Consider the following 27,155-nt stretch of genomic DNA (forward strand, 5'->3'; position numbering starts at 1 on the left):
ATTTTCAACACATTTCAAATATTCTAGTTCAGTAAAAAGAGCACAAAATTTGGCAAACAATGATATATGTATTATTAGGCTACTGTCATTAGTTAGTGAGAAAGATGTACCTCAACATGGCCTAAAATGCATGGGAAGTATAGGGCTTACCCTGTGCCCTTAAGGGAGAGCTTAAGTGCCCCCTCTAATTGAAGAATGAACACCTCCTTTCGCACATCTACTTGGTTTAGCTACGGTAAACCCCTACCAATTTTTAAAGTGGCACTTGATGTTTCCTTGACTATGACTTTAATATCTGATTGAATGTTGGCAAACAGACAGTTAAGCGAATATTAGTGCAATGCAAGTTTTGACATCATACATGAGTCTCAACAGATGCCCTTGTAGATACAACAATGCTGACACATGCTAGGCATGCTTTCGATGGTACTGACAAGGGTCAGTGCTGTCACACAGTTTCCTAGCACTTTTGATGGCTGGCACAAATTTTCCCATATCGAGCGGCACAGCATGTCTTGGTGTCTTCACCCAAAACAGCTAGAAAAGCCAGCTAGGAAATGGTTGTCGTTGCGAATAGGATGTGGAAGTTCATTGGTGCAAAGCCAGATTTGCGAGATGGATGCATTCGTTGATTTGTAGAGTGGATTGCCATGTGTTTTTACTGTCGTGTTTGCAGCAAGTTAACTGGGCATCCAGTATGATAATGGGAACTTAGGACAAGTGGGGCTGGTAGCTGGCACATCATTAACAAACCTTAGAACAGAGATAAAGAGCGAGCAGGGAGAGCATGGCTGTGGTCACACGGTTTGATATTTATTCGAGATTCAACATTTACAGTCAACGCTGAGTCGCCCCATTTGAGCAGTCCTTGGCGGAGTCCTTGACAGATTGCTGCATTGCAAGTGTTGGTTGAAAGTGTTAATTTCACCTCAGCTTCTGAACTCTGGTGAATAGCCCGTCATTTACTTATACGATGACATGGCGTAGCTGCTCGGTTAGGTTCATGATAACAAAGAAGCAGCTGTTATTCCTGACATCATAGATTGTAGTGGTTGAGTTGCAGATCTCGCTATCAAGCTTGCAGTCATTCGTCTCAAGAGGCATACACACCTCACAAAAGTAATGAGTTGCCCATGCTTGCACACTTCGGAGCTCCTAGCATTCGGAAGAGCTGCTTAGTTAGTGTTCAGCAAGTCTGACTGCTGCTACCTAAACAATGCATCAGTCGGCTTCAACAGTTCAGTATCAGCTGACCAAGTAAGCCTGTGGGCCAAGAAATCACATATCCAAAACAGTTGCCTCTTCTATAGTCGGGTACAACTGAAGAAGGCAGCGGCATTTGCCCCTCAAAGGCAGATGCACACGAGCTTCCGCCAATAGGTGCGCACTTCAGGTGACGTCATGAGCCGGACGGCCGGTGACCCCGCCGACGGAGAACATGCTTAACATGGCCGCCCTCGCTTCGAACTGGGCCGAGTCGCATCAGCTGTGTGCGTCTCCCTTCGTCAGAGTGAATTCGAATTGTTTGTGGGCGTCTGTCATGTCGGAAATATTATTGCAAGCTTACGATGCACAACTTGTGCCGCGTGCATTTGTTCTGAGCCGTGAGGCGACGAAAAAAGGTTACAGCGAACATCAGTGACTGCGCTGCGCTTCGTCTGGAAACAGGATCCCGCAGCGGCACACCACTGCAAACAAACATCGTGCGTGTTTGTTCTATGGTGTTTCGTTTTGCTCCTAAGTGAAGTTACGACGAGGAGAATTTGCCAAAGTCTGGTACCTACTGTGAGCGGCGGGTGTGTTAGTGTACTGTGCCCCTGCGTTTCACGTCGGACGTGGTGAAGTGATGGAGCAAAACCATTCTCAGGATAAATGAGAAAAGCGTGCGCGGATGAAACCAACCTATGAGTTCCTCAACCGAAAAGGTTTGCGGAAGCACCCTCCAATGCAAAGATTTGTTGCTGCCAGCTCAGCGCGCAAACGATCGATCGTTGGCAGCAGTATGATAAGATAGCCGAGCGTCTAGCATGGCGTCGTTCGAGTGTTGTGTAGCACCGTCGATTGATCACTTTCCACCAGTGCTAACAATCAGTGACTAACACGCGCTGCTTGAGCGAATGTCATTGGATTATTAACGGCCAGGCGTGTGGGAGCAGTGTTTGTTTCCTTAATGTCAGCCTTAGTACTAATATAAAATTATGACCGATACACTGGTGCCTTTACAAGGGAGCTTGGCATGAATTCGCGTCTCTGTATGGCTTAGAATTCTTCACTCACTGCACGCGCCAGCTGTACAATGCCTGCTGTGACACAATCGCACATCAATTGTGCTGCCAGCGCTCGACTTGCTTTCCCGCAACACAGCTTTGCGCTGCTTTTCGATTGTTATGATATGTTGCTACTAAAACAATTCCAAGACAGTGAAGGCAACAGAGCCATTATGTACATCAAATAAAAGTACGACAAAGTAGGCACAGCTGCTTGTGAACTGACTCCTAATACCTCTACTCGCGTCTGCATTAAATGTGTGTGCATGTTTTTTTGCGTGTTTGTTTATATTTGTTATTTTCCTCTTTTTTGCATTTTAGATCTTAGTTTTCGCGCTCGCGTTTGTGTGCATGTGTGTGAATATGTGAGTGCTTCTGTGCATGTATGTGTTTATTATTCCTATTTGTGTCCTTTTATTTTTGTGTTTGTTCTTGTAAGCATGCTGCATCCACCTCTTCCTTTACAATTTCATTAACTCGTCTCATTCAAAGCACCAAGTCCTGTGAATAGCAGGGCTGGCCTCTTCGATGTCATTACATCCTTACATTCTTGTCTACCTTGCCTCCTCAGTCTGCCATCTTGCTGTGTTTTCTCCTACTATTCTGACCTTGCTTCTTGTGCTGTTGTCGCAACGTGATTAACCAACTTGCACTAAAGAAACTTCTATCAGCTGTGACGACAGAAACATTGACCGATACAAAATATTAAAAGCATCACGTGGCTTGCGCAATAACTTCGTCTCTTACCCCTGTTAATGTGTTAATGCATCAGTGCATACGGCAGCTCGCCAGGAGTGCACATGAAAGGGTGCCATATTGTGCAACAGCATCTTGCGATGTTGTTGCATTCAGTCTTAATAAATAGATGGTTTCGCTGCCCGTCACATGTGGTGGTACACATAACATTCTGCAGTGGATTATCATTTCCTGTCTTGACGCTTTCATCATTACAAATGCAGTTTTCTAGTGAATGGAGTCCAGCAAAGCAGTGCTGTGAGAGCTTTTTCAGATTTCACCATTTATTACCTCACTAATATCACTGTCTGAATCTGGCCGTCATTTTGCCTACGGCTTGTAATGAACAAAGTGACTCACTAAAACACGTTCAACCTTGCTGAGCATTTTTCCGGTACGTAAATATGACAAAAAAATGCTAGCAAAGTTATTCACCTTAATAATTATGCTTGCATTCGCGTTAATGCCAGAGTCAGATAAATAAATTAAAAATTGGCTATGACAAGGCTGCGCTTTTCAGTGCATACTGCTAACAGCCATAAAGCGTGCTCTGACTACTGTTATTTCAACATGGGGCCCGACAAACCCGACGATGGCTGCCTGAATGAGCATTTTGGGCCTCAATAAGCTAATGATGTTTTATATTTATTCTCTTATTCTCATTACTTGTGTGAGCCAGATAACCAAAATAAACAATGCAACCACATGAATGTGCTTTGGCGTGCAAGCTGCTAACAGTGGCTTTCAGTTTCGTGTTGACTACTGGTATCGCAGCTGCACTGGCTATGACATGACTGCGATTTCCAGTGCGTACTGCGAACAGAGCCATAAAGCGTGCTCTGACTACTGTTATTTCAACATGGGGCCCGTCAAACTCGACGATGGCTGCCTGAATGAGCATTTTGGGCCTCAATAAGCTAATGATGCTTTATATATATTCTCTTATTCTCATTACTTGTGTGAGCCAGATAACCACAATAAACAATGCAACCACATGAATGTGCTTTGGCGTGTAAGCTGCTAACAGTGGCTGTCAGTTTCGTGTTGACTACTGGTATCGCAGCAGCACTGGCTATGACATGACTGTGATTTCCAGTGCATACTGCTAATAGAGCCATAAAGCGTGCTCTGACTACTGTTATTTCAACATGGGGCCCGTCCAACTCGACAATGGCTGCCTGAATGAGCATTTTGGGCCTCAATAAGCTAATGATGCTTTATATTTATTCTCTTATTCTCATTACTTGTGTGAGCCAGATAACCAAAATAAACAATGCAACCACATGAATGTGCTTTGGCGTGCAAGCTGCTAACAGTGGCTTTCAGTTTCGTGTTGACTACTGGTATCGCAGCAGCATTGACTATGACATGACTGCGATTTCCAGTGCATACTGCTAACAGAGCCATAAAGCGTGCTCTGACTACTGTTATTTCAACAAGGGCCCGTCGTTTTCTCTCATAACTGCGCGAAAAGCATGTATTCGTGCTTAATACAACGAAACAAGCTGTTTTAGACCAAAACGAGCTCAAACTCGACGATGGCTGCCTGAATGAGCATTTTGGGCCTCAATAAGCTAATGATGCTTTATATTTATTCTCTTATTCTCATTACTTGTGTGAGCCAGATAACCAAAATAAACAATGCAACCACATGAATGTGCTTTGGCGTGCAAGCTGCTAACAGTTGCTGTCAGTTTCGTGTTGACTACTGGTATCGCAGCAGCACTGACTATGATATGACTGCGATTTCCAGTGCGTACTGCGAACAGAGCCATAAAACGTGCTTTGACTACTGTTATTTCATCATGGGGCCCGTCAAACTCGACGATGGCTGCCTGAATGAGCATTTTGGGCCTCAATAAGCTAATGATGCTTTATATTTATTCTCTTATTCTCATTACCTGTGTGAGCCAGATAACCAAAATAAACAATGCAACCACATGAATGTGCTTTGGCGTGCAAGCTGCTAACAGTGGCTGTCAGTTTCGTGTTGACTACTGGTATCGCAGCAGCACTGGTATGAAATGACTGCGATTTCCATTGCATACTGCTAACAGAGCCATAAAGTGTGCTCTGACTACTGTTATTTCAACATGGGGCCCGTCAAACTCGACGATGGCTGCCTGAATTAGCATTTTGAGCCCGCCAAAGATAATCAGAGTTAACAGTTGTGTTTCAATTCAGATATACCAGCATTTAAACATGTTTCTATGCCACTTCTTAAATCGAGCACAATGTGTGCTGGACATTGCTTATCAGAATTGAGCTTCTATTATAAGGAATATGCCATAAATGGAACTGCTTATTTATTTCAGAGGTCACGGAATGGATGGTTGTCTGTTGCGAACCAACGGGAAAAATTTTGGTAGCCCTAATAAAGGCTGTTCTTTCGTTAAAAGAAGCCGTTATGCTTCGTCGAGTGGCTCATTGCCAGACAGCTCGCAGTCGGAGTCTCTTTCTTCAGTGCCATCTTCACCCAGCTGGATGATGATGGGTTGAATGTGCTCACTCCCAGACGTGTCAAGTCTGAACTTTGCCTCCAAGTCCATCACGTGCTGAATGCTCTTCGCCCAGTCTCCACCGCTACGTGCTTTATTTTCTCCCTCAAGATGGCGTCGACCGTGGACAGCTAGAAGTCTCTGTTGTCCGCAGCGATGCCATTTTTGACCTTGGCCCAAACAAGCTCAATGGGATTAAATTCGCAGTGGTATGGCGGGAGCCTGAGTACAATGCAACCGGTGCTTACAGCTGCATTGTCTACGATGTAGCTCAGAAAGCGTGACTTTACAGATGCCACCAGCTCAAGCAGCTGCTTCTTTATCATCCTTTCAGCGTAGGTGACCCTTCTTTGTGAGCCACTCCTGTATCTTCTCCTTCTTCCAGGCCGTCGTTGGCAATTTCTGTTCTCGCCGGCTATGGTAAGGTGCATTGTCTAAAACAATGACGCTACCAGCTGGCAACTTCTGCAGAACGCCATTAAACCAGCCCTCAAAGCGATTGCCGTCCATTTCCTCGTGGTAGTCGCCTGTCTTTTGGCCTCGGAATACATCCAAGCAGCCATCGACGAAGCCATCCTCACTGCCGATGTGCGTGACGATCAGGCGCTGACCTTTCCCAGAAGGTTGTTTTAGACCCGTCGTTAGGCCATTTGCTCGAGTGAACAGGCATCCGCGCTTCTGCACCACAGTGTCTGTCCACACGATCGACCGAGTGTGTCCCGCTGTCACCTATGTCTCGTCCAGGTAGAAGATCTTTCGGCCTTCCGCTCGGTAGCGCTCCACGTCACGGAGGTAGCGATTCCGCCAATCGCTGATGTCATCCCGGTCGATAAGCAGCGAGTTGTGGCTTCTCTTTTCGTGCTTGAAGCCGATCTCGGCAAGCAGGCGACGCACAGTCCACCGCCTTAGTGATGGGAGTTCCATACGTTCCGAGAACTCAGTAGTGATCTTCTCGACCGTCGGTATCTCGTTCCGGCGAAAGAAATCATGCACACATGACCTCAGCGCGCACAACGTGAAGCTGTCAAACTTCGCACTGCGTCTTCTCTTCTCCGCATTGCGTGGGCGCTTTCGGGACGGCGTCGTCAGTTTGCCACCCGAAAAATGTGAAGCTTTAACTTCCTTCCTCACCCTGAACACAGTCCTTTCGCTGACACCGAGCATGTCAGCGACAAACTTGCTCGTCTCCTCTACGCTGCGTTCAGGCTCCCTGTTACGCCAAAACGTGCAGCAGTGGAAGATCATGTTGCGTGAATCGCTGTTCAGGATGCGGCCGCTCTTGCTCTTGCTGAGGCTCCTTGGTGGTGTGATCATCGATGCGACACAAGGCTCGTTCGGCAACAAAGGCTCGCGTTCCGATGTCACCTCGCTGGGCTCCATGGCGGAAAAGAGGTACGGAATGCCGTGCGTGAACATGCGTTAACTCACGAGATTGTAGGTTCGCAACCGCAAAAAAAAGAAACAAGTACCAGTTGAAAAATAAGCCTCACACATTAAAAAAATAAGCTTGTGAAAACACACAAAAAGTACATATGAATCCTATGCTATTGAGCCAGACTGTTTTGTAATTACACGCCCAGTGCCGTCGATCTCGCTCCGTAGCAGACGACGCACAGCGTTGTAGAAGGCACGGAGTTATTTTTCTCTCGCAATCCGGCATGTGCTGAAGCATTTGCATCATGATAGTTTTACTAAACCACTCATCAAGATACACAAATCTTATTTATACAGAGAAATACGCGTTTAATACCCCTGTCACACGAGACTTCTTCTCGGCCTTTGCCGTAAAGTTGTCTTATTGCACTAAAGGAGGAAAACCGAAAAGGAGCAGCGACGCTGCTACACGGCAAATCCAAAGGAGCTAGAACGCGGCCTCCGTGAATGCCAAAAGTCACCGCCGTGTGTGAAGCGGCGCTAGTAACATTATGAAATTAAAGCAGACGGTAGCACTTCAGCTAAGAGTGCATTCATTTATGTTGGGAAAAGTAGCTATCACGATAATAAACGAGCGTTCTGACGGTGAGAAACGGATATTTTGAAACAAAGTTTCTTTTTTTTTTCATCGTTGTCGGTCCGACCACCGTAGGCGCACTTTTCCGTTCGGCTCCTCGTTGTGTTCGAGAAGCGTGCTTTGTTGCTTGTGTCTTTGTGCACACAAGCAAACTCAAAACACGCACTCAACAAAGAGCAAACGAAGAAAAAACAGCAAAGCGAGATGCGCAAGCACGTGTGTGTCGATGCGGCTGCTGAAAAGCGTTCAAGTCCTTTCTTAGCAGTGTGGATGTCTTTAGTCATAGCCTCCTCTACGGTTAAGTGCACTGTAACGCAAAATTAACCATTGAATAAGATAAATTAGATATTTTTTACGGTTTCAAAACTAAAAATTGCGGAAATTTTTTATTCCTTGAGCTCGCTAGCTGGCGCTGCCATCTGGGTTGCTCCTTTAAGCAACTTTAAGGCCACTGACGGCCGCCTTTATTGCTACGGAACTTTATCGAAAAGGTCTCGACGCTTTGCCGTGTAGATGCGCGTCACGCGCCTTTGGCGTGCCTTTGGGGCAAAGGACCTTAATTTCTAAGGCCTTACAAGTGCCCGTGTGACAGGGGTATTAGAAGCAGTCACAATTTTTTGAGCGGGACTATTTCTTTAGTCGCGGAGGCAATTGGCTGCTACGCTTCGGTCATTTGGGCGGGGCCTCTCCTGTCTTCTAAAGTTGTACCCGACTATAGTCTAGCTGACAATTCTGGTAACGTTTGCAATAAAAGTGCAGTTGAGTGCTGTCCAGAACATGGGGCTCATTGGTAGCATTGTGATGGTTACCATTTCTCTGCAGCTTACTTCACTTTCAGTGTTCAGCTCCTTTCATGACTTCTGCAAGTTTGACGGTGATGTCTTAATGCTAGCAAAGCTTCAGTTATCACTGGGTGTGGCCATGACCCTCAAGCCGTGGCCCTCATGGAGTTCCAAACTGATCAGCCCATGGTCTTTCTTGCAAGAGACTTGGAAACTATAGTCGGAAACTACTGACAAAGTTTCTGAAATGCTCGGTCTTGTCTTCTGCAAGAGGATTAGCTGGCCCGCTGAATAGTGTACATCGGAAGCACAGAGAGCCACACCCCACTTGAAAAGGTGGATGTAGGCCATGCTGCAGAACAGACTGTCAGGAACAGTAAAGCAAGCCAGATGGACGTGTTCTGGTTCCGCAGGGAATGCAGACACTTCTCGATCGATGTGACAAAGGTGCTTGAGAGAAGCCCACTGAAGTTCCCAATTGCTAGAAGTTCATCTTCTCTGGACACACAACAAATGTGCACTAAACCAGATAAGTGCATAAGTGCAAGATGCATAATCTGCGAATTTCTGAGATGAATGTAAACAGGTTGGGTGAGTTCTTGTATGAGCTGATAAGTTTAATTCATCATATGGGGGAACCCTGAAAAGTAATCAAGCTTTTGCTCGTGCTCAGCCATGGTCAGGCCGCTGTGGAGCAAGGGTTTAGCATCAACCGCCAGGTTGCTGCAGAAAACCTTTGAAAGACCTTTCATACGTTTTGCAGTGTGTCGTATGCGACACTGTGAACAAGGCAGGGGGCGTTCTTAACGTCTCTATTACAAAAGAGCCGAGGACTACTGTATCAGCTGCCGCTTATCAGGTATGGTGCTTATCAGTCTTGCTTCGTGCAGCCTTCCTGAGACTATTGGATTTGACTACGTATGTAAGATCATTGGTTACTTCTGCCTTTTCAGCATACATATCTGCTGAAGCCTTGAAGTCAGCTGTTTGCCACGAGCTTTTTTTTTCATTGTGTCAATCTTTTAGTCTTTGCAGGAACTCGTAGCCTCAACCAGAAGGTTCAGGAAGACTGGCAGGATCTCCCCTAAAGTTGCCACCAGCAGTTTTCCAGAATTGATGGCTTTTTGAAATTGATGCAGTACACTGCAGGCAATTTCTTATGACAGACTATAGGATAAAATAGGAATAACTTTATCAAAATGCCGGCAACTGACGATTTAACACGTGACGTTGTCCAGGCATCGACACGGTGTTATACCCTACTCTACACTACCCCATTTTGGCCCGTTTGTGGTGGGTAGTGAGACTTGTGCTGTTCAAGCGCACCCTGGGCCTGCCGGACGGCCCATAGTTGAGTGCCCTTGTCTGAAGACCGCACTGCTCTTTGAAGTTTGGGCAGGTATGCCCTGGAGGTAGCTTCGGTCGGGAACCTGTCACAGTTCCACTTGATGTGCTATTGGTCTGCCGGACCCACTGCACAAACACTGCACGCACCACTCGGATAGAGTTCTGGGTGAAGCATGTGTAGCGCTGCTGGGGCGAGGAGTGACCCGGTCTGTGTCTGCTTCAGGATGACGGCATCCTCCCGACTGAGTGCCGGGTTGGGAGGCGGCATTGTCCTTCAGGCTAGGCGGTAACACTTGGTAACCTTGCCATAACTGGAAAGTTGGTCCTTGGTTTCAAACCACCACACGGAACGGTCACTCTCGGGGGCGTGCAAGGTGAGTGCTTGCACCGCCGAAAGGGCCGTGTCGTTGGCTTGATGCGACACAAACTGTTCTTTGAGACATTTTGTTTTTCAGAAATTTTTCAGTATTTTGGTACCTCATATATATTGACTATGATTTTACGTTGAGAACTGCTGCTTGTAGCATTGGTTTGAGTCCTTGAAAACACTCAATGTGGCCTTGAAATTTTTTGAATATCCTTGAATTTACCCTTTTCGAACCTGTATGAAACCTGCATCCTGGCCAATACAAAGTCCTTTTTTGTCATGCTTGTGGAGGCTTCTGCATTTTGATCTCTTTCCAAGATGTGGAAAGCCTCGCTTGTCATTGAATTTGATGACACCGCTTGAGTAGTTTTCTGGATCTTCTGATTTCTTCTTTCAGGTTTGCTGGCGATGACCACACAGTGTCTGTGTTTGCAGACAGTCATGCACATTCGGTACTCTTGGCAAGTGCATGAATAGCTATGCACACACACCATGTACTCACTGCACTTCAGAGGGCAGTAGGCACCACCTGTCGCTTTTGAGACCCTGTATGCAAGGCCTTTTGTGGACTTGGATTGCACAGTCCGTGTTCCATCTTCCTTTTGGCAGACGCAGTAATTGCCTTGGCAAATCTGTGGTGATTCTCGATCTGGCTCATATTGCTGTTTTTTTTTTCACAATGTGGCCTCTACCCTCTTCACCAAAGAAGCACATATCATGTTCTTCAGTGCAAAGATGAGCCTGTCAACACAATGATTCTTGCCTTCCAAGAAACTATGCTTTAAACTCCAGTGCATCCTTTGAAGATGCATGTTTATGTTGATGCTGAGCCCAGTTGGAAAACTGTAGGCCCACATCTTCAGGTGGTGAGCATGGTTTCCTCTTAGGTAATGAATAAACTCCTGCAACCTGGGGTCTTTGCGCCAGAAATGACTCGAGAAGCTCAGCCACCTCATTCTTCTTGGGGGCACTCTAGCAGCACACGAACAGCATGGTAAACATCTGCTGCGAGCTCTTTTACTTTTATCTTCTTAGTTATCCCTCAGTTTCATAAGATATCGCATCACACCAACAGCGATGATCTTGGCAGGATGTTTTTCCCTATCCCATCTCAAGCATACGTCTGCTTTAAGGTCGCTTGAATCCTTTGGGTTCTGCAGGATTAGGGGCACAATGTTTGTGTACACGATGTCCCGGAAGCTTATTAGGCCTCAAACACGGGCATGTGTCGTATTTGTCCATCGGAGAAGGGCATGCGCCATCACATATGTGTTAGGAAGTCGGCACACTGTCCTGTCTGTAGGGTAGCTTGGGCATCGCTAGCTACAGCTGAGGTAGTACTACCAGCACCATGAAATTGCAACCACAAGGGCTAACTCTAACCATGCTGCCTCATCGAATTTGATTGGATTGGATATTGTATACACTCATGTAAGGGCCGCACTTTTTTTCCGCGATTTTTGTAGGGGTGTGGCCCTTCCACGGAAGCGTGAAATTTTTGTTCAGTTTATCCACGTATGTAAAAACCTGTTTAATTGCGCCATTTTTACCTAAAAATGGGATATCTGGCGTCTAGCTGCGGATATCCTCGCTAGATGTGTTCATCGGTATTGCTGCTCGGGCTCGGCTCGGTGCCGCTGCTCGGGTCATCCGCGCATTCATGTATCCAATTGTCCTCAGTTCCATCCATGGCATTGGAAATCCCGGTACAATAATGTCCGTGGACACCGCACACCACGCGTTTAAAATCCAAGAGCAGACCAGCTGAAGTGATGCCCTCCTTAGTCATCTGGTCGGCGCTTTCTCATGGTAGCCCGCTGCTGTTCATTCAGAGTACTGCCTCTGAATTCTGCCTTAAACGGCCTATTTATAGACGCATCGAGTGGTCACAGTATGCTTGTTAAACCGCCGGGGACGACCGCCAGATGCGTACGAGCTTCTGCAAGAAAAGTCTTCACGTTCTCTTGAGGTGGCCACGAAAGCTGTCCAATAGGAGCAGGCTTCCTGGCTGGTTAGCCCACAGTGTTTTCACCCAGTCTACCACTAGTTCATCTGACATCCAGCCTTTGCATTCTGATGATGATTCTATTCGGGAAGCTCTCCTTGGGAAGCGTCTTACACTTAAACACTATGTACAGGGGAGCTTCCTTCTGTTCGCTGTGACAGATAGCATTACAGTGCAATGCTGACGCTCGGCACCGGTCATGCGCACAAGGGCGCTCTTTGCGGTGGTTTGGCTGACTGTCGTGTTCTCAGGAGCATTGATCCAAACAGCCGTTTGGTGCGCGTTTCCTATCTGGTGTAGGTGTTACTCGTGCTCCACTCGTAGCGCGTTAATGAAGCGGTGAAACTTGATCACTTTGTCATTGTACTTGCATAGAAGTCTGGCAAAGTGTTTTCTGGCGGCGGATGCTGAGTTGTTGTCGCTTCATAAATCTCTGAATCCATCCCTCGCTTGCCTTGAAATCAGTATGTGAAATGTTCATGTGGCATGCAATTGCAAGGGCCTTGATGCGGAGCATCTCGCTTGACAACTCGTAGTCGTCTTTCCTGATATCCATGACGTATTTCGTGAGCTCATTCTCCAGTGTTGGAAATTTGTAAGGCTAGCCGCAGAATCCTTTCCTAAGGTCTCCTCGATTTGGCTACACTTCCTACACTGGTTCACAAAAGTTCCGTGCAAGTTCAGCTCTAGTTCTTGAAGTGTAAGTGTAGCTAGACACTAGCGCTCTCAGTGCAGCGGCCAAATCGAGTGTGCAAGCCTTCGTCTGCTGCGGCGGCTGTGGCCATTCCTCCACGCTTGTGACATGTGCAGAGCATTTTTTTTTGGTTTGTGGTGTTAAACCTGTGCGGTGTGGAAAATGGAGCATCTGGTGGCAGCGGCAATGGAGCTCGTTGACTCGGACAGTGATGACGAACTTAACACCACCCTTTATGTTGCCTTGTGCAAAGTGGCGCGGGTCGAGCGTCATCGAGTGAACGGCTACTTCGAACTGGTGATAAAGTACTTCGACTTTGAATTTAAGAAACTGTTTAGACTTTCACGTGAAACCTTTGAGGACTTGTGCAAGTGGTTTCAACTATCACCGTATTATCCTAAATGTGTTTCCGGTCGTCCTCAGATTACAGCAGAGAAAAGTTGCCCGATTACTTAGTGCTATCTTGGAGCTCAAACAAGTTTGTATTCAGTTGCTGATAGATTCGACGTATCCGAGTCATCGGTTGTGCTGTGCGCACAAAGGGTGCTAAATTTTCTGCACTCAATCAGCGAAGAGGTAATATGCTGGCCAAGTGCTGCCGACATAGCCCACAGTAAAACTGCCTTCCTGTCGAAAAGCAGGGAGAAGGGCCCCCGCAATCCTGCCAAATGTATCGATGGCTGTCATGTCGAAATACTGAAGCCTGAGGAATCAACTGCATCATACATCAACAGGAAGAAATTTTCTTCAATAATTCTTAAAGGATTATGCAACGACCAAAACATGTTTCTGGATGTATTTATTGGATTCCCCGGTTCAGTTCAAGATGCTTGGGTTTTGCGGGAAAGCACATTCTTTAAGGAAGCTGCGGCCAAATGTGGTGACTTATATACTCGGAGATTCCATGTATTTCCTTCTTCCTTGGCTTTTAACGCCATACAAGGACAATGGCTCAAACTTTCCAGCATGGAAGAAAAGGTTCAACAAGTTTCATGGCCAACAGAGAGTTGCCATTGAGAACACCTTCGGGCTTGTGAAGCAACGCTTCAGGTGATTATAACTTGTCGATACAAAGAAAATCATGCAGTGTTGTCGTATAGTCATGGGAGCATGTGTACTTCATAACATGTGCAATTCTGAGAGGGACTTCATTGCAGACCTGCCTGGTCTTGGTGATGTTGCTAATAATGAAGAGCCCAGCGAGAGACGCAAATGCAGGACACTGTGAAAGCTGAAGGAAGCTAATAGCCCAGCACCAGTGCTCACCGAAAAAGAATGCACATAGGAGCAAGTGCAATTGAAATTGATGTTCATTTATTTTTCGCCTCAGCGGCTTGCACTAGGCACTCTAGGAGACGTATTTTCTCCTCGTGCTGCTTCCTCTTCTCAGCCATCACTTCTTGCACCACCTTTATGAGGCTCCCAATTGTGGTTTTATCCTGCTGGCTACGTCGCCTGGCTGGTGTTACTTCGGTGCTGCTGGAGAGCGTAGGGGGTTCGTCCTCTTCATCAGCAGGCGCATTGTTAGGCAACATGTTCTCTTCTTCCCTATTACTTTCATTAATAAAAATTCATTAATTTCAACATAACGAAATTGTTAATTCCATGCTATAACTATGCAAAAGGAATGGCAGAGAAATTTGCTGTTGGGTAGCTTGGTTTCTCGCCATTCCTGCAAGCAGAGCAGCACACATAGCGTATTTAGGAGTTGGAGAGGTCACTACAAAGAGAAGTGAAAACTTAATTGCAGATCCAAGGTCTTATTTATCTGAATTGTAGACTATTAAGCATTCATTAATTAGTCAAGATGATTTCTCTGTACAGGCCTCCACGACTGACACATATGCATGCAAGCTTGCGAAAGCAAATTAGAGCCACAACTAAAACATGCCAGTTAACATTATGTGAACATAATAAGATGGCACAATATTAAAATATTTCATCTTAGAAAAAAGTGTTTAATTGTAAACTTACGCAACTATTCCTGGTGCAAGCAATGCCACAGGGGTAATGTGGTGCTCTCTTTCCAGCACCTCGAAGGGTTCTCTGTAAAAAAGAAATGCAATGTCAGAGATCATCTTCTGAGGATAGCTACTTGAACAAACAACTGAAATGTTTGCTGTCCATACCGTTCATACAAGCAGGCTGCTTGCGAATGTCCGGACGAGTTATTTTTAACTTGATTTTTTGTATGCCCTCTCCATGGCTTTCCATTTATTTTCCACCTGCAGTGGTGTCAGGTGGCGGCCAAATTCGCGGTTGATATGGTCTCCAAGCTTCTCCCACATGGCCTTTTTTGTCCTAAGAAAACAAGATTTTGCCAAGCGTTAGTACCTTACTGTTAAGTTTTTGCACAAGGATAGCATCAGGTACAGCATGTTCCAAGCTTAAAGGATGTAGCATCAGTTACAGCACATTCCAAGCTTATACCATGGACCTGTGTGCTTTTGCGTAAGTCTTAATAACAATGAACAATGAAAAACAATGAGTGACGGGCTTCTAGAAGTTGATAGTAAACATATATATTGCCAGTACACCGAGCCTTAGCTTACAGCTGAGAAAACATTGTGCGCTCTAAACTTAAGCAACAAAATCAGAAAGGTTAACGACACAAAGTGCGCGGATGATGCGTTGCAGAAATCAGACATATGCGCTATCTGGTGCATAAGCACGTGTCATTACGGCATTGCACACGCTGCGACTTACCTAAAGCCACCCGTTTTGCCAATGTTATCCTTGGCTTTCTTATACTTTGTAATCAATCAGGAACCTTGATTTCGATTTCCTTTCATTCCATGATTCGCATTCTTCATCGCCGGACGGTGGCGGCGAATAACTTGAAGGCCCAGGCGACGGCGTGGGCTGCCAGACTGGTGACAGCGGGGGCTGCCGAAGAGGTGACGGCGCGAGCCGACTGCCACCCTCAACGACAGCCGGTACCGTCGATGGAGGTGTGTTGGGAATAGGCTCTTCCACATGCAGCGCACTGATGTGAAGGCTGCCTAGGGAAATAAAATAACATGCAGCACATCACAAATGGCGACATAGCCCACGTGCTTAACCAATAACAGTACTCGCCGTCCATCTCATAAAGGAACCCATCATTGTTTTCCATGTGCGTGCCGTGCTCGTCAAGCATGGCATATACCTGTGTTGACTCCGTCAATCAAGACCAGCATGGCTGCGGAAACGTCTGCTACGGCCATGGTCTTACACGAAGTGAACTCGCCGAACTGGTAGCGCAGAAGTCTAGAAGAACTCTAGTAGCGCTTGGCCAAATCGAGTGCCGGAGTGCACGTGGCGCTGGCTACACTAACAAATCGAGTACGTGAGTGTAGCACTGCCTACACTGGTGTAGAAAGTGTAGCCAAATCGAGGACACCTCTAGTCTTGTTTGTCGCGGCCAGCTCTTCCTTTTTGGTCGCACCAGCGATGCACGCACTTGTCATCGAAGTGGAAATTCGGCCGGCTGCACGTTTGTTGGCATTCGTTTAAAGTAATGCAGGAATGCCAAACACGACTCAAAAACATCATCAGGTGAGAATGTCATAATGAATGCAGTTCAGGTTGCAGCACTGAACGCCTGCTCCCTCAGTGTCCGACGGTTAACCAACTCCTCGCCTTCCGCTACGGGAACACAGCATACCACTCACATGAATGTAGGCCGTCAAGACAAAATGCCTTCGGAGTGCTGTCCAAGAAATGCAGCTTGGAGCAGGTCATCCTTCCGCACTGTCAACCAATGCAGCCTTTATCTGCACAAACATTCAGCCAACCACATGTACAGCAGCTTTGCACAGTGTTGTATTAAATGAGATTTTTATAATTTGTTGTAGATGAACCGTACATTCCTCATAGCAGCTTCAAGGCAATAAAAAAAATTGAAACAGCGTCAATTGTGACAGTATGCGCTGCCGCTGTCATCAAAGGAATATAAAGACAGGAGTGCTGTTTTCCTACAACATGCAAAGTGCTTTACCTGCGTAATGGAATTCTGCATTTCCTGCTCCATCCACCATTGGCTGCAACATCCTTATCACGGGCAAACTTGTCACTGGTGGCAGGTCGATGCCACCATCAGTCTGTCTGGTTGTCTGTCCTGGTCATGATGTGGCTGCCAACAGCAGTCACTTGCTCACTTTGAGCGCTCACAGTACATTGAGCTGGCCGTCTTCCTGAAAAGAAAAAAACACGGCGCACTGTGACGCTAGTCTTAATTTATAGACAATGTGTCATTACAATATTTTTTTCATGAAGTGCCACACAAAAGCAACCAAAGGCACACCAATGCATGCAACTGTGTGTTGTTTTCGCTACGTTTTTGTGCCACTCATCCCAACAGTGTCAGAAATGAGTAAAGGTAGGTAACTGTATGTACAGCCATCAGGATTTTCAATAGTGCCAAGCAACTGTCAATTGCGCGTCAAGTTTCCTCATGAACATGAAGGTCGCCAGTGTGGACACCGTCTGATCTACGGTGCACCCAATTTGCACTTCGCGGCAAGATAGTACGCGAAAGGTACCAACCCCGAGCAAAATCGTCCCTTGTCAGTTCGCTGCTGGCCTGGTGCGAGCCCTTCGTCCAACTGCACTGCCTGCTCATTGTCGTCTTCTATGCAGCAGAAATCGCATGCCTTCGTACTGACTTGAATGTAGTAAACATTCTCTGTAGTTTTTAAAAAATATGGAGGCTGTACAGGATACTGCTTGTGCACTATTTACACGATTAACGCAGGTTGCATTTATGTGCGTTTGTAAATAAAGCAGAGTACACTGCACCCAAACGTTTTTACGTGCCCATTTCTGCGTTGTCACACTGTTCCTAAAAACTATGCATTCCAGTACACGCTGCTTACGCAGACCCAAGTAGAATAATCATGCCCTTATCCATGGCATACAAAGCATGTAGGAACAAGCATTTGTAAACGGCCTGCAAGCCGCGCTCACCTGTCTTGTGGCGATCTCTCTTTATCCTCGCGTCCTTCTCCGACTTTTGTTTCAGCTGATTGGGGTCATGTCGGGTCACCCCGTGATTGCTGTTAACAGCCCGGCAATTTCCTTCCAGGTGGCGTTTTTTTTTTGCTAGCGACGACACATCGTTTTTTTTGCACTCTAGTATATGCCGACGTGCATTAACCAGACACATTAACAATTCCTTTTCCTCGAAAGTGAAACGAGGCGCTGGTCTCCGCTGGGAGCAGGAGTCTTCTTGTGACGATTGCTCAGACATCACTTATATTTTGCTGCCGCGATTCGAACTGAGTTGAACAGAGCGCGTGCAGGAAAGACTTGCTAGTAGCTACATGTGAAAAGAAAGAAAAAGCATGGGAAAAAGTGGCTATGGCTCAACTAGAGTTGGCTCAATATGGAGAATGTTGCCAGCCAAAAATGTCAATCAAGCGGAAGCAGCGGGTAGCACTGAAATGTAGTTTTATTGTTAGCAGTTTTCTGCAGAAGTCACTCACACCTAGTGCCTGTTTATGACTGCTGAACGAAATGCAATGTTTTATACGAGCAAAATGGGCATTGTTATAATAGATTGTTCAATACTCTCATCCCCAGACGAGCAATGCGCTCTCGCTTTCAAGCCCGCGCTTAGCTTGACGAAGCAAGTCAGGTTGAGCATCTATGAAACATGAAACCCAACGTGGGTGTTCTGAAGCTGCCTTGGTGCTTCAACTCAACTTGCCGTAGTCGAGGGTTCGACGGCATACCGTCTGGTCAGGAATCATGGCTTGATGAGTTTCGCTGGTCACTGACCAAGGTCAACAAAATAATGACGTTTCGGGAGTGGTACGGCTTCCTTGTTCACAATGAGCCTGCTCATTGTGAACAAGGGAGCCGTAGCAGGCTCATTGTGAACAAGGGAGCCGTAGCGCTCCCGAAACGTCATTATTTTGTTCACCTTGGTCAGTGACCAGTGAACCTCATCAACTTGCCGTAGTTGAGTCGAAGTGCGATGCAAGTTAGATTTCTGAATTCAGGGGTAAGTGAAACGAAAGCCCAAAAAAGCATCAAGAAGAAATACTATTACAAATTTTTAGTGCTCGTAGTCAAATAGTACATGGTGAGCTATGTATTTTAATGGCTAACACATCATTTGAAAGAAGAAAATATGCAACTAAAATTTGTGTCTATGGTCCTTTATTGCTGCAGTCCGTGTTGCTTTTCTCCTCATCGCTGCATTAGATGTGGGAGCACCACATAAGGGGAGAAATGTTTTTCAGTCTCCACGGTGGTGAAAATAACATGTTTTTCAATTGTGGGAACAAGTTTGTAGCACTTCCACGAACGCTCAGTGTTGTGCGGTCAAGGCCGTTTGTTGCATCTAAGTTGCATCTAAGATGCAGCACCATTGCCCTAATGCATATTATGATGGTAGCAACATCTTCGTTCATAATAAGAAAGCATTCTTATGTCGGTGGCCATTATAAGTGGGCTGGACAGTGTGATTTTTGCGACCTAAAGGGCATGCCTCAAATGATCCAATATCCAATATCCAATTTCCTATTCTTCTTTTGCCAAGGCTATGGAGTCTGATTGCACCTGTTTCAGTTAATAGGTATATTTAGCAGGCTAGTAGCTGCAGTCCACAGAGTGTTTGAAGTTACTTTCCTTGCAATGGAATAAAATGTAGCAGGAAGCTTTTTGACAACTGGATTCTTATGCTGCAAACCTGTTGGACCTAACATGTGCTTTCTGGCAGTTTCTCAGGGTCATCTTTCTGCATTTTTCGAGTACACTGAAACTTAGGATTAGGGACAATGTTAGATAATGCTTTGTGCAACATGCATGGAAGCAACTTCACATTTTTTTGCCGTGGCTGCAATCCTAGCAGGATGACCTAGAGCATGAACTAACACATGCTGACATTTGAGTTTAGGTTCCCTGTTGGGCTTTCTAGAAACTATATGCTTGCTGCATGAACTCGAGGGTTGGACGGAAACCTGTCTGGTCGGGGCTGTACGTGGAGAATGCAGAACACCGAGCAAAGTAAAATGAACTCCTAAATGACGTTTCAGCTCCCACACGAGAGCCTTGTTCACAAACAGGTGCATACATGTAAGGCTGGCTATTTAAGCTTGAAAATGTGCCTAGGCAGCGGGCGTATGCACTAGGAAGTGCCCCGTCATTGCGATTAAGAGTGTGTTTGGTTGTCTGAATCATCAAGGATATTCTAGATATAGACAGCTCTGGAGATTCTTTTCTGTTTTCAAAATGCACGCGTTGCTCAATCTGTATGATGCTGCTTGCTTTCAGAATTTTTGACGAGTGCATTTGACGAAGCTTTCTTGTTTGCAACATCATACTGGTGTTGTTTCAACCTTTGAACGAAGTTTCCACTTTCACCCACATGCACATGGTTTTACAGTCTCTGCACGGTATACTGTACACTACGCCCGGAATTTTTTTTTTTGGTGCGGACAACAGCTCTATACCTGGCTTGAAAAGTGATGATATTCTAGAGCTTCGTTTTTATTCATTGTTCTCAGCAATCACTGTCTGCAACTCTCTACTAACAATCATCAAATCATCTAGTACAGAAGCATCATTCCATAAAAGGTTGAAAAAGTGTGTACTTTTTAATTACCTTCATTTGCCATGCCAATGAACCCTGTATTTATTGTGTATGGCTTTTATTGCTTGAGTGCTTTTGTATAGCATTGTGTTCTCTTTTTGCCATGTTCTTTAATGAGTTTGTAAAATTGAGCATGCTTAATCTAATTTTTTCTTGTGATTGTTAATTCCTTCTGCACCTGTTTTCTGATATGTAGTTGCTATCTGCCATATGTTTAATATGTGTCATATATACAATTAATAATAGGAGGTCCCCCTGACAGTTTCTACTCAGGGCCTCCTCCTCTACTAATTTATTTACCTCATGCCTGCACTAGTTTTTGAATAAACAATAATGTATGTCAAACAAAACTTTGCAGTGGTTATTCCTCATCTGCATGCCGCCTTGCTCACATATTGTTAGATTCACACCGCCTGCTAAGCTAGACCGCATGCTGAAGGTCAGATTTTGAGTTAACGGGATTGGTATATTATTCCAAGATGTTAATTAGGCCAAGGTATTTGGTCCTGATGATATTCCGCCAGTGTAATTCACAAATTGTGTATGATTCACCTACTTTGCTGAAAGCTTTGCAAACTGTTCACATCACCTTTGCAAGAAAGTGTTGTAATCACTTCGATAGGTACAGAGTTAATCTTATTACTTTAAGAACAAGCAAGAAATTTATGTTTAGGAGTGCTTTTTATCTCGCCTTGGATTACGCATGTGAATTACATTTGGAACGAGGCAGCCATCAGCTCCGGGTTTATTACAGTAGAGATTCGGTCATTTGCAAAGTGATTTCAGAATACAGCTGATAGTCAAGTCTTACCTATACTTGAGTATGGATGTGATTGTTGGGACTTGCATACATAGCCACTTATAAGTAAATTGAAAAAATTCACAACAGTGCTGCTTGATTTCCACCGTGAAATTAAAGACAGCAACTCAGAATGACAGAGCAAATGCAAACTGAAATAGAAACAGCAGCAGAACGACCACGGGAAAAATCTGATTAAAATCGTTCTACAATATTTACTTGCTAAAACTGCTGTAAACTGTGAGAAATATACTCAACCAACAACTTAATTACATATTCAAGAATTTCAAGGTAAATGAGCTTTCCTTAAAGGGTGATGTTTTCCATTCTTCTGTTTTTTACCTATCCTAGAGTAGAACAGCTTAGTGTCAAGTACTGTTCATATGTTATCCAATGGTGCTTTCTTCCATGATTTCAATGAGTAGACTGTTTTCTTTTTCAACATTTTTAACACCTTGGATGCTATGGGGTGGTGCAAGTAACTATTAAAAAAATATATTGATGTTCAGAGAAGTAGCCACCTTTTTTTATTCTGAGGACACTAGATGAGCTCCAAGCCATCAAAGGGGGGGCTCACTACACAACATCAAAAGAGTCATTATGCATTGGATAAAAGAAGCAAGCACATAAACCACGCATGGAAAGCAGGTCTCTAAGTGAGAGAAGCTTGCACTTTCAGAAGCAATATCACTTATGTTTAGGACCTACCAGATCATAGATTGCAGAAGATATGTGGATGCCACATCGAGCTCAGATTAGACACAGAGCAGTGGATGCAATATTAATAATGACTAGTGTTTGCACAGTTTATTTAGGGGAGGTTGTGCTTAGTGGGATTTTTCCCTTCCTGTGCCCAATTTTAAGATAAGACAACAAGTATATGCCATCATGAAACTGTTTGCAACAATGTCTAAATTAACGAAATGATCTTACAGCCCAATACACTGTTCTAGGTTACCTGACACAATTGACACAAGCTCCTTTATTTCAGTTTCGCCTAATCAATCATGCGACAACGTCACCCGTAACCGCGCGCAGCTTTCATGAGAGGTGTGAGATAGATATGAACGTTTGACGATTCAGCAATTTGAAAAAAAATGTGCCACAACCCAAGACGAAGAATGGGCAAAGTGAGTATGGACTGTAGGGACAATTTTTTCAGTAAACCACGAAAATATACACTGAAAACCTACATCATATAAAAACCACTCCGGCAGGGGCATTACAGCAGCCCCGCTAAGAGAAAAGACTCAACAAAGCGACGGTTATGCAGAAAAATCACCGACAATGAAACAAAAGTGCCAGAAGGAATGTTGGCTTTCTTATTGTGAAAGGCCAGAAATTTTACACACTGCCTGTGACACTCACCTATTCGCACAAATGCAGGCCAGGCTAGCGTTACTACAATACTACTTGGGCCTGGCTATAGTGAACTAGAATAGTTCACTATAGGCCTGGCAGACGCTTGCATTTGTCGGGAACGGACGTGGGCAACACTGCACTTGGCTGCAGCGTCTGTTTTGGCAACATTGCACTTGTCGGGAACGGGCGTAGGCAACACTGAACTTGGCTGCAGTGTCTGTTTTGGCAACATTGCACTTGTCGGGAATGGGCATGGGCAACATTGGGCTTGTCTGCAACGGCTAGCAAACGGAAATACGCGGGGGGGACCCACAAAGGCAGCCCAGTGGGCTTACTGCATAGCCCCACGCAGCTCCGCGCTGGATCCCCTTGGGCTAGCCCGTTCCGGGCCCACGCGGGCTAGCCCACTCCGGGTGCACGCAGGCTAGCCCACTCCGGGCCCATGCGGGCTAGCCCATTCCGGGCCCATGCGGGCTAGCCCATTCCAGGCCCACGAATGGGCCCACGTGGGCTAGCCCGTCCTGGGCCCCTTTAGGCAAGCCCGTCCCAATCCCCCTTGAGCTAGTCCGTTCTGGTCCCAGTAGGCTTCTTAGGAGACACTTGCGGGAAGTCAACAAAGGTAACCCATATAGAGCCCATAGCCCTTGGGCCCACCGACCCAATTAGACTTAAGGCATACCTGCCAACCCAGAGAGGCTTTCTTCACTTCTGTATTTTTTGTGTACATATTACTACTGAAATTACATTCCACATACTTGACATTAGAATGCAAGTAAGAATTCTTATTTATTTGTTTTTGCAATACATATGTTGGGCATTAAAAGAATGCCCCAATTACTGGGGTGAAGGGTCTACCCCCTTCATCCGAGCCCTCCGACCGCCATCCCGGTCTCTCGCCCCGCACAGGAATGCAGCCACTCTGTTGTTGATGCCTTCAATGGTGGCTGTAGGTATTCTGCGCTGCACAGCAGCTGTAAAGGTGAACAAATAAACACACATATCAAACTGATATTCGGTATGATAGATAAAAATCACTTTGCACAGTATTACAGTCACATCTTCCAGGAAATGCTTCATAACAGTATGCAATGCTACAATGTGCATTGCTTGAAATATCAGCAAATTTCTTTTGCTATTATTATCTGTAACCATAATAAGCATAAATATCCATAATAAGAACAACCGAAAGGTGCATGGGTCATTAAAAGGACAATAGGCACCTAAATTTATTGCGTGTTTTCTTCTGTCAAACGATGCGTTAGATAAAAAAATACATGTATTACCGGGTAGTATTTGCCTGCAGCCCCGCTAAATAATTTATAATTGAATTTCTTCTCTTATGCTGTTTTGGCTTCATCGACCGAACGACTGTCGTCAAATTGATGTTTTGGTCACATGATGCAACTAGAAATACTAATACAATCGCTGATATGTAGTTTTAATTCTTTATGACATTTAATCCAGCCTCTTTCAAGACCTGGAATGACAAAAAAATTATCTGTCAGCAATAATATAACCAATTTTTTATGCCTCATGTGAATTAAACACCAACTACACGTCACAGTCATCGTTCGACTGATGAAACCAAAACAACGTCAAGAAGAAATTCAATTATAAATTATTTAGTGGTCGTACATGTATACGAATGTCTAATGCATCGTTTGAAAGAAGAAAACACACAAGCAAAAATTCAGTACCTATAGTCCTTTATATTTGGAAGTCTACTCAGTAATCGATAACGGAAGTGCTGAAAACCACACCAGGTGGATTGAATGTAGCTTTTTCCTGCAATTAGATGGTGTGTTCACAAAATGTCTATAATCTTCAGAAGATTCCCATGTACTCACCAACAATTGCACTGTACAGCCGAAGGTTCTTAAAACTTTGTTTTTCACCCTGCCCCTCCTATGTGTACCTGAGGGTCACAGGAGTTTTTACTACAGTCTTCATGATAAGTTTCGTAGTCTCATCAGTCGTCTCGCCCCCGATAAATGCCAGCTTTCTGATCTGAAATAGATTATACACATTATACAAAGCAAACTATCTGCCATTAGAACCCTACAATGAATCTTTAATAAAGCTCCCTCTTAGAGGAACCATGTGGAACTCAACAAAAAATCAGAATCATGTAGAACAGGGTCATACAGAGGACTCAGACTTATGATCACAGTGGTGTGATCTCTCAACCTAACGATAACAGAATTCTCTGTTGTCTTCTATACGCCCATCTTTGCATCATCATATTAACTTCCTTTTATGCATGACTGAATGGCATATGCTTCCCGAACAATAAGATAAGGGGGAAAAAGTGAAGCCATTCCTTGAACCATGACAAGATTGTAGCCTGGAGCTACATGAGTGATGTAAGCACATAACAGTTAGCTGCAACTATGCACAGCAAGGCTAACACTTGTGCTCATTTCTTGTAGTAGGCTAGGTATTATCTACAGCAAATCCTCATTCAACTACATTTGTACAAAACGAAGCTTTCAGGTCTACAAATCCAATGCAACATGAGGAAATTTTTTTTGAAGTCCCAACTTAATCTCAAGTGGGCTCACCATATGTAGAAGGCTCAAATTAAACTACACCTGAACAAAACACTATTTATTTATTTATTACAATACCTTCAGGGCCCCAGTGGGGCGTTACAGAAGGGAGTGAATAAAAAAGTAAAAAATGCAGCAAAATGAAAACAAAAAGTAAATGGAAAATGTAATGTAATACAGCAAGGAATGAAAAAACGTAAGCTTGAACAAAATACAAATCAGATTACGTAAGAAAACAGCCTAGTCAAACACATAGTTTTCCGCGGCATTTTTGAATAAACAGGTGTCAGAAATGTCGGCAACCAAGGTGGGCATGTGGTTCCAATCGCTCGCCGTCTTGGGTATAAACGAGTTAAAATATGCATTGCTTCGGCAGTATATGCATCAAAATAATATTAAAAGGAATCAATATGTTGCCAGTAGTTCATAGGCACAATTGAAAGAAATGCAATACTAAAGCAAATAATAATTCAGACTACTATTCTATGCTCATGATGCAAATGACTGAATAGTTTTGCCCTCTCCGAAAAAGAACTCGCATATTTGTGCACTTCTATACGACGACCACGGCTCGATTGGCATGCATATAAGTGTGAAGCGTTCGCAATAAAGAATTGTTAGAAGTTTAAAGCTCGTCCTTGTCTGTCTACTCTGCCGTCTTTTGTGCGCTGCTATGCCTGTAACTCACGCTAACCTGCTGCAACAACAGCACTGATTTACACGTTAGTAAATCAGCAAAGCGCAGCTGCACACTGCTGTGTTGCACATTTTTTCAACACTCAATGGCAAGTCACTCGTTTAGTTTTTTTAAGGCACTTAATTATCTGCACCTGCAGATTACCCTTGCTTCCACCTGCATGCTTTAGTCATTCTCCTACTGTTCCATATCTGTGCATGCACCACATGCCACTTTTCATAGCTTGTGCAGTGCACTCTCCTCACATGCAAAGCTGCCACCAGTATCGCACCACACTGAGAAAAAGACCATAGAGGCCCTTCGTAGTCTGGAATAATTCTGTTTGAAAGCTTTCACATTTTTGCACATAATGAAGCACTTCACAGGTCAAAAGCAGGCAACAATGTTTCAGCTCCTTGCAGAACAACTTTACAAATTGTTTTCTTAGCTTTTCTCTTTTCTTTCTGGTGTTTTACACACCGAAATAATGAGCTTTCACTGCATATTTTTTTGCACAGCACCAAGTTTCTCCTAAACTGCATTTCGGCTTATGCTACAAAGATATGATCTGCTGCAAAACAAATCTGCAGAACAAGACCGCAAAAGCTCATTAAATCTTTTGATTTTTTTATTTTATTATAGATACCTCAAGGGCCTTTGGGTGAGGGCTGTAAAAGACTGTAAGACTGTAAAGGGGGCTGTAAGGGACTGTAAAAAAATTCAAATTGTCATATGGCCCCCAACAAAACTGACAAGAACTACTTGCACCAGAGTAAATTTATACATTGGAAGACTGAGCAATGGCTGCCCTCGTTTGGGATGAGAACAACATAAAAATGGCTATTTTTTGCATTTCTATCAATATTTTGTGCGCACTGTCACGAGTAAAAGCCAAACTTCTAACCTGTAACGACCTCCCCAGAATCTTTCACGGTGCAATGCTGTAGTGGCGTTGCGTCACAGCTGCGTCTCGTGCGAACAGGCTTCACCACACAACGCACGAGCCGCCGCGGTGGCCGAGTGGTTATGGCGCTCGGCTGCTGGCCCAAAAGACGCGGGTTCAATCTCGGCCGCGGTGGTCGAGTTTCAATGGAGGCGAAATTCTAGAAGCCCGTGTACTGTGCGATGTTAGTGCACGTTAAAGAATCCCAGGTGGTCGAAATTTCCGGAGCCCTTCACTACGGCGTCTCTCATAGCCTGAGTCGCTTTGGGACGTTAAACCCCCATAAACCGAACTAAACCAAACACAACGCACGAAATGACACTTGAAGAGTGCACAGTTTGGAACGATGAAAGAAACCACACAGATGGAAGCGAGGAAAATGCGCAGTGCCAGCAATCAGCGTTTGAAACAGCATTCAGCTGAGCTTGGTTAACTCACTGATGGACGTCTGATAGCTTCTGTTGCCATGTGCTAGCATGAAGCTCATAAAAGCAAAACCAAATCTATGAGGTCACCCTATTCTCGGAGATGAGGCCATTCA

At 44.8% G+C, this 27,155-nt stretch overlaps 1 long non-coding RNA gene across 2 annotated transcripts in view; it reads left to right on the top strand.

Annotated features, from left to right (window-relative positions):
• The window catches only part of LOC144101998 (uncharacterized), a 122,607-nt gene extending 104,094 nt beyond the window's left edge, over positions 1 to 18,513 (top strand). Inside the window, exon 3 of one of the 2 annotated variants that reach the window (XR_013308139.1) lies at positions 15,556 to 18,513. This is a non-coding gene — a long non-coding RNA (uncharacterized LOC144101998). Of the gene's footprint in view, positions 1 to 5,317; positions 5,513 to 15,555 lie in introns of those variants that run through there. The other variant, XR_013308140.1, reaches the window with a different exon arrangement.
• Positions 18,514 to 27,155: the final 8,642 nt, after the last annotated feature.

Source organism: Amblyomma americanum, chromosome 8 (genome assembly GCF_052857255.1).
Source record: "Amblyomma americanum isolate KBUSLIRL-KWMA chromosome 8, ASM5285725v1, whole genome shotgun sequence".
Taxonomy (NCBI): Eukaryota; Metazoa; Arthropoda; class Arachnida; order Ixodida; family Ixodidae; genus Amblyomma; species Amblyomma americanum.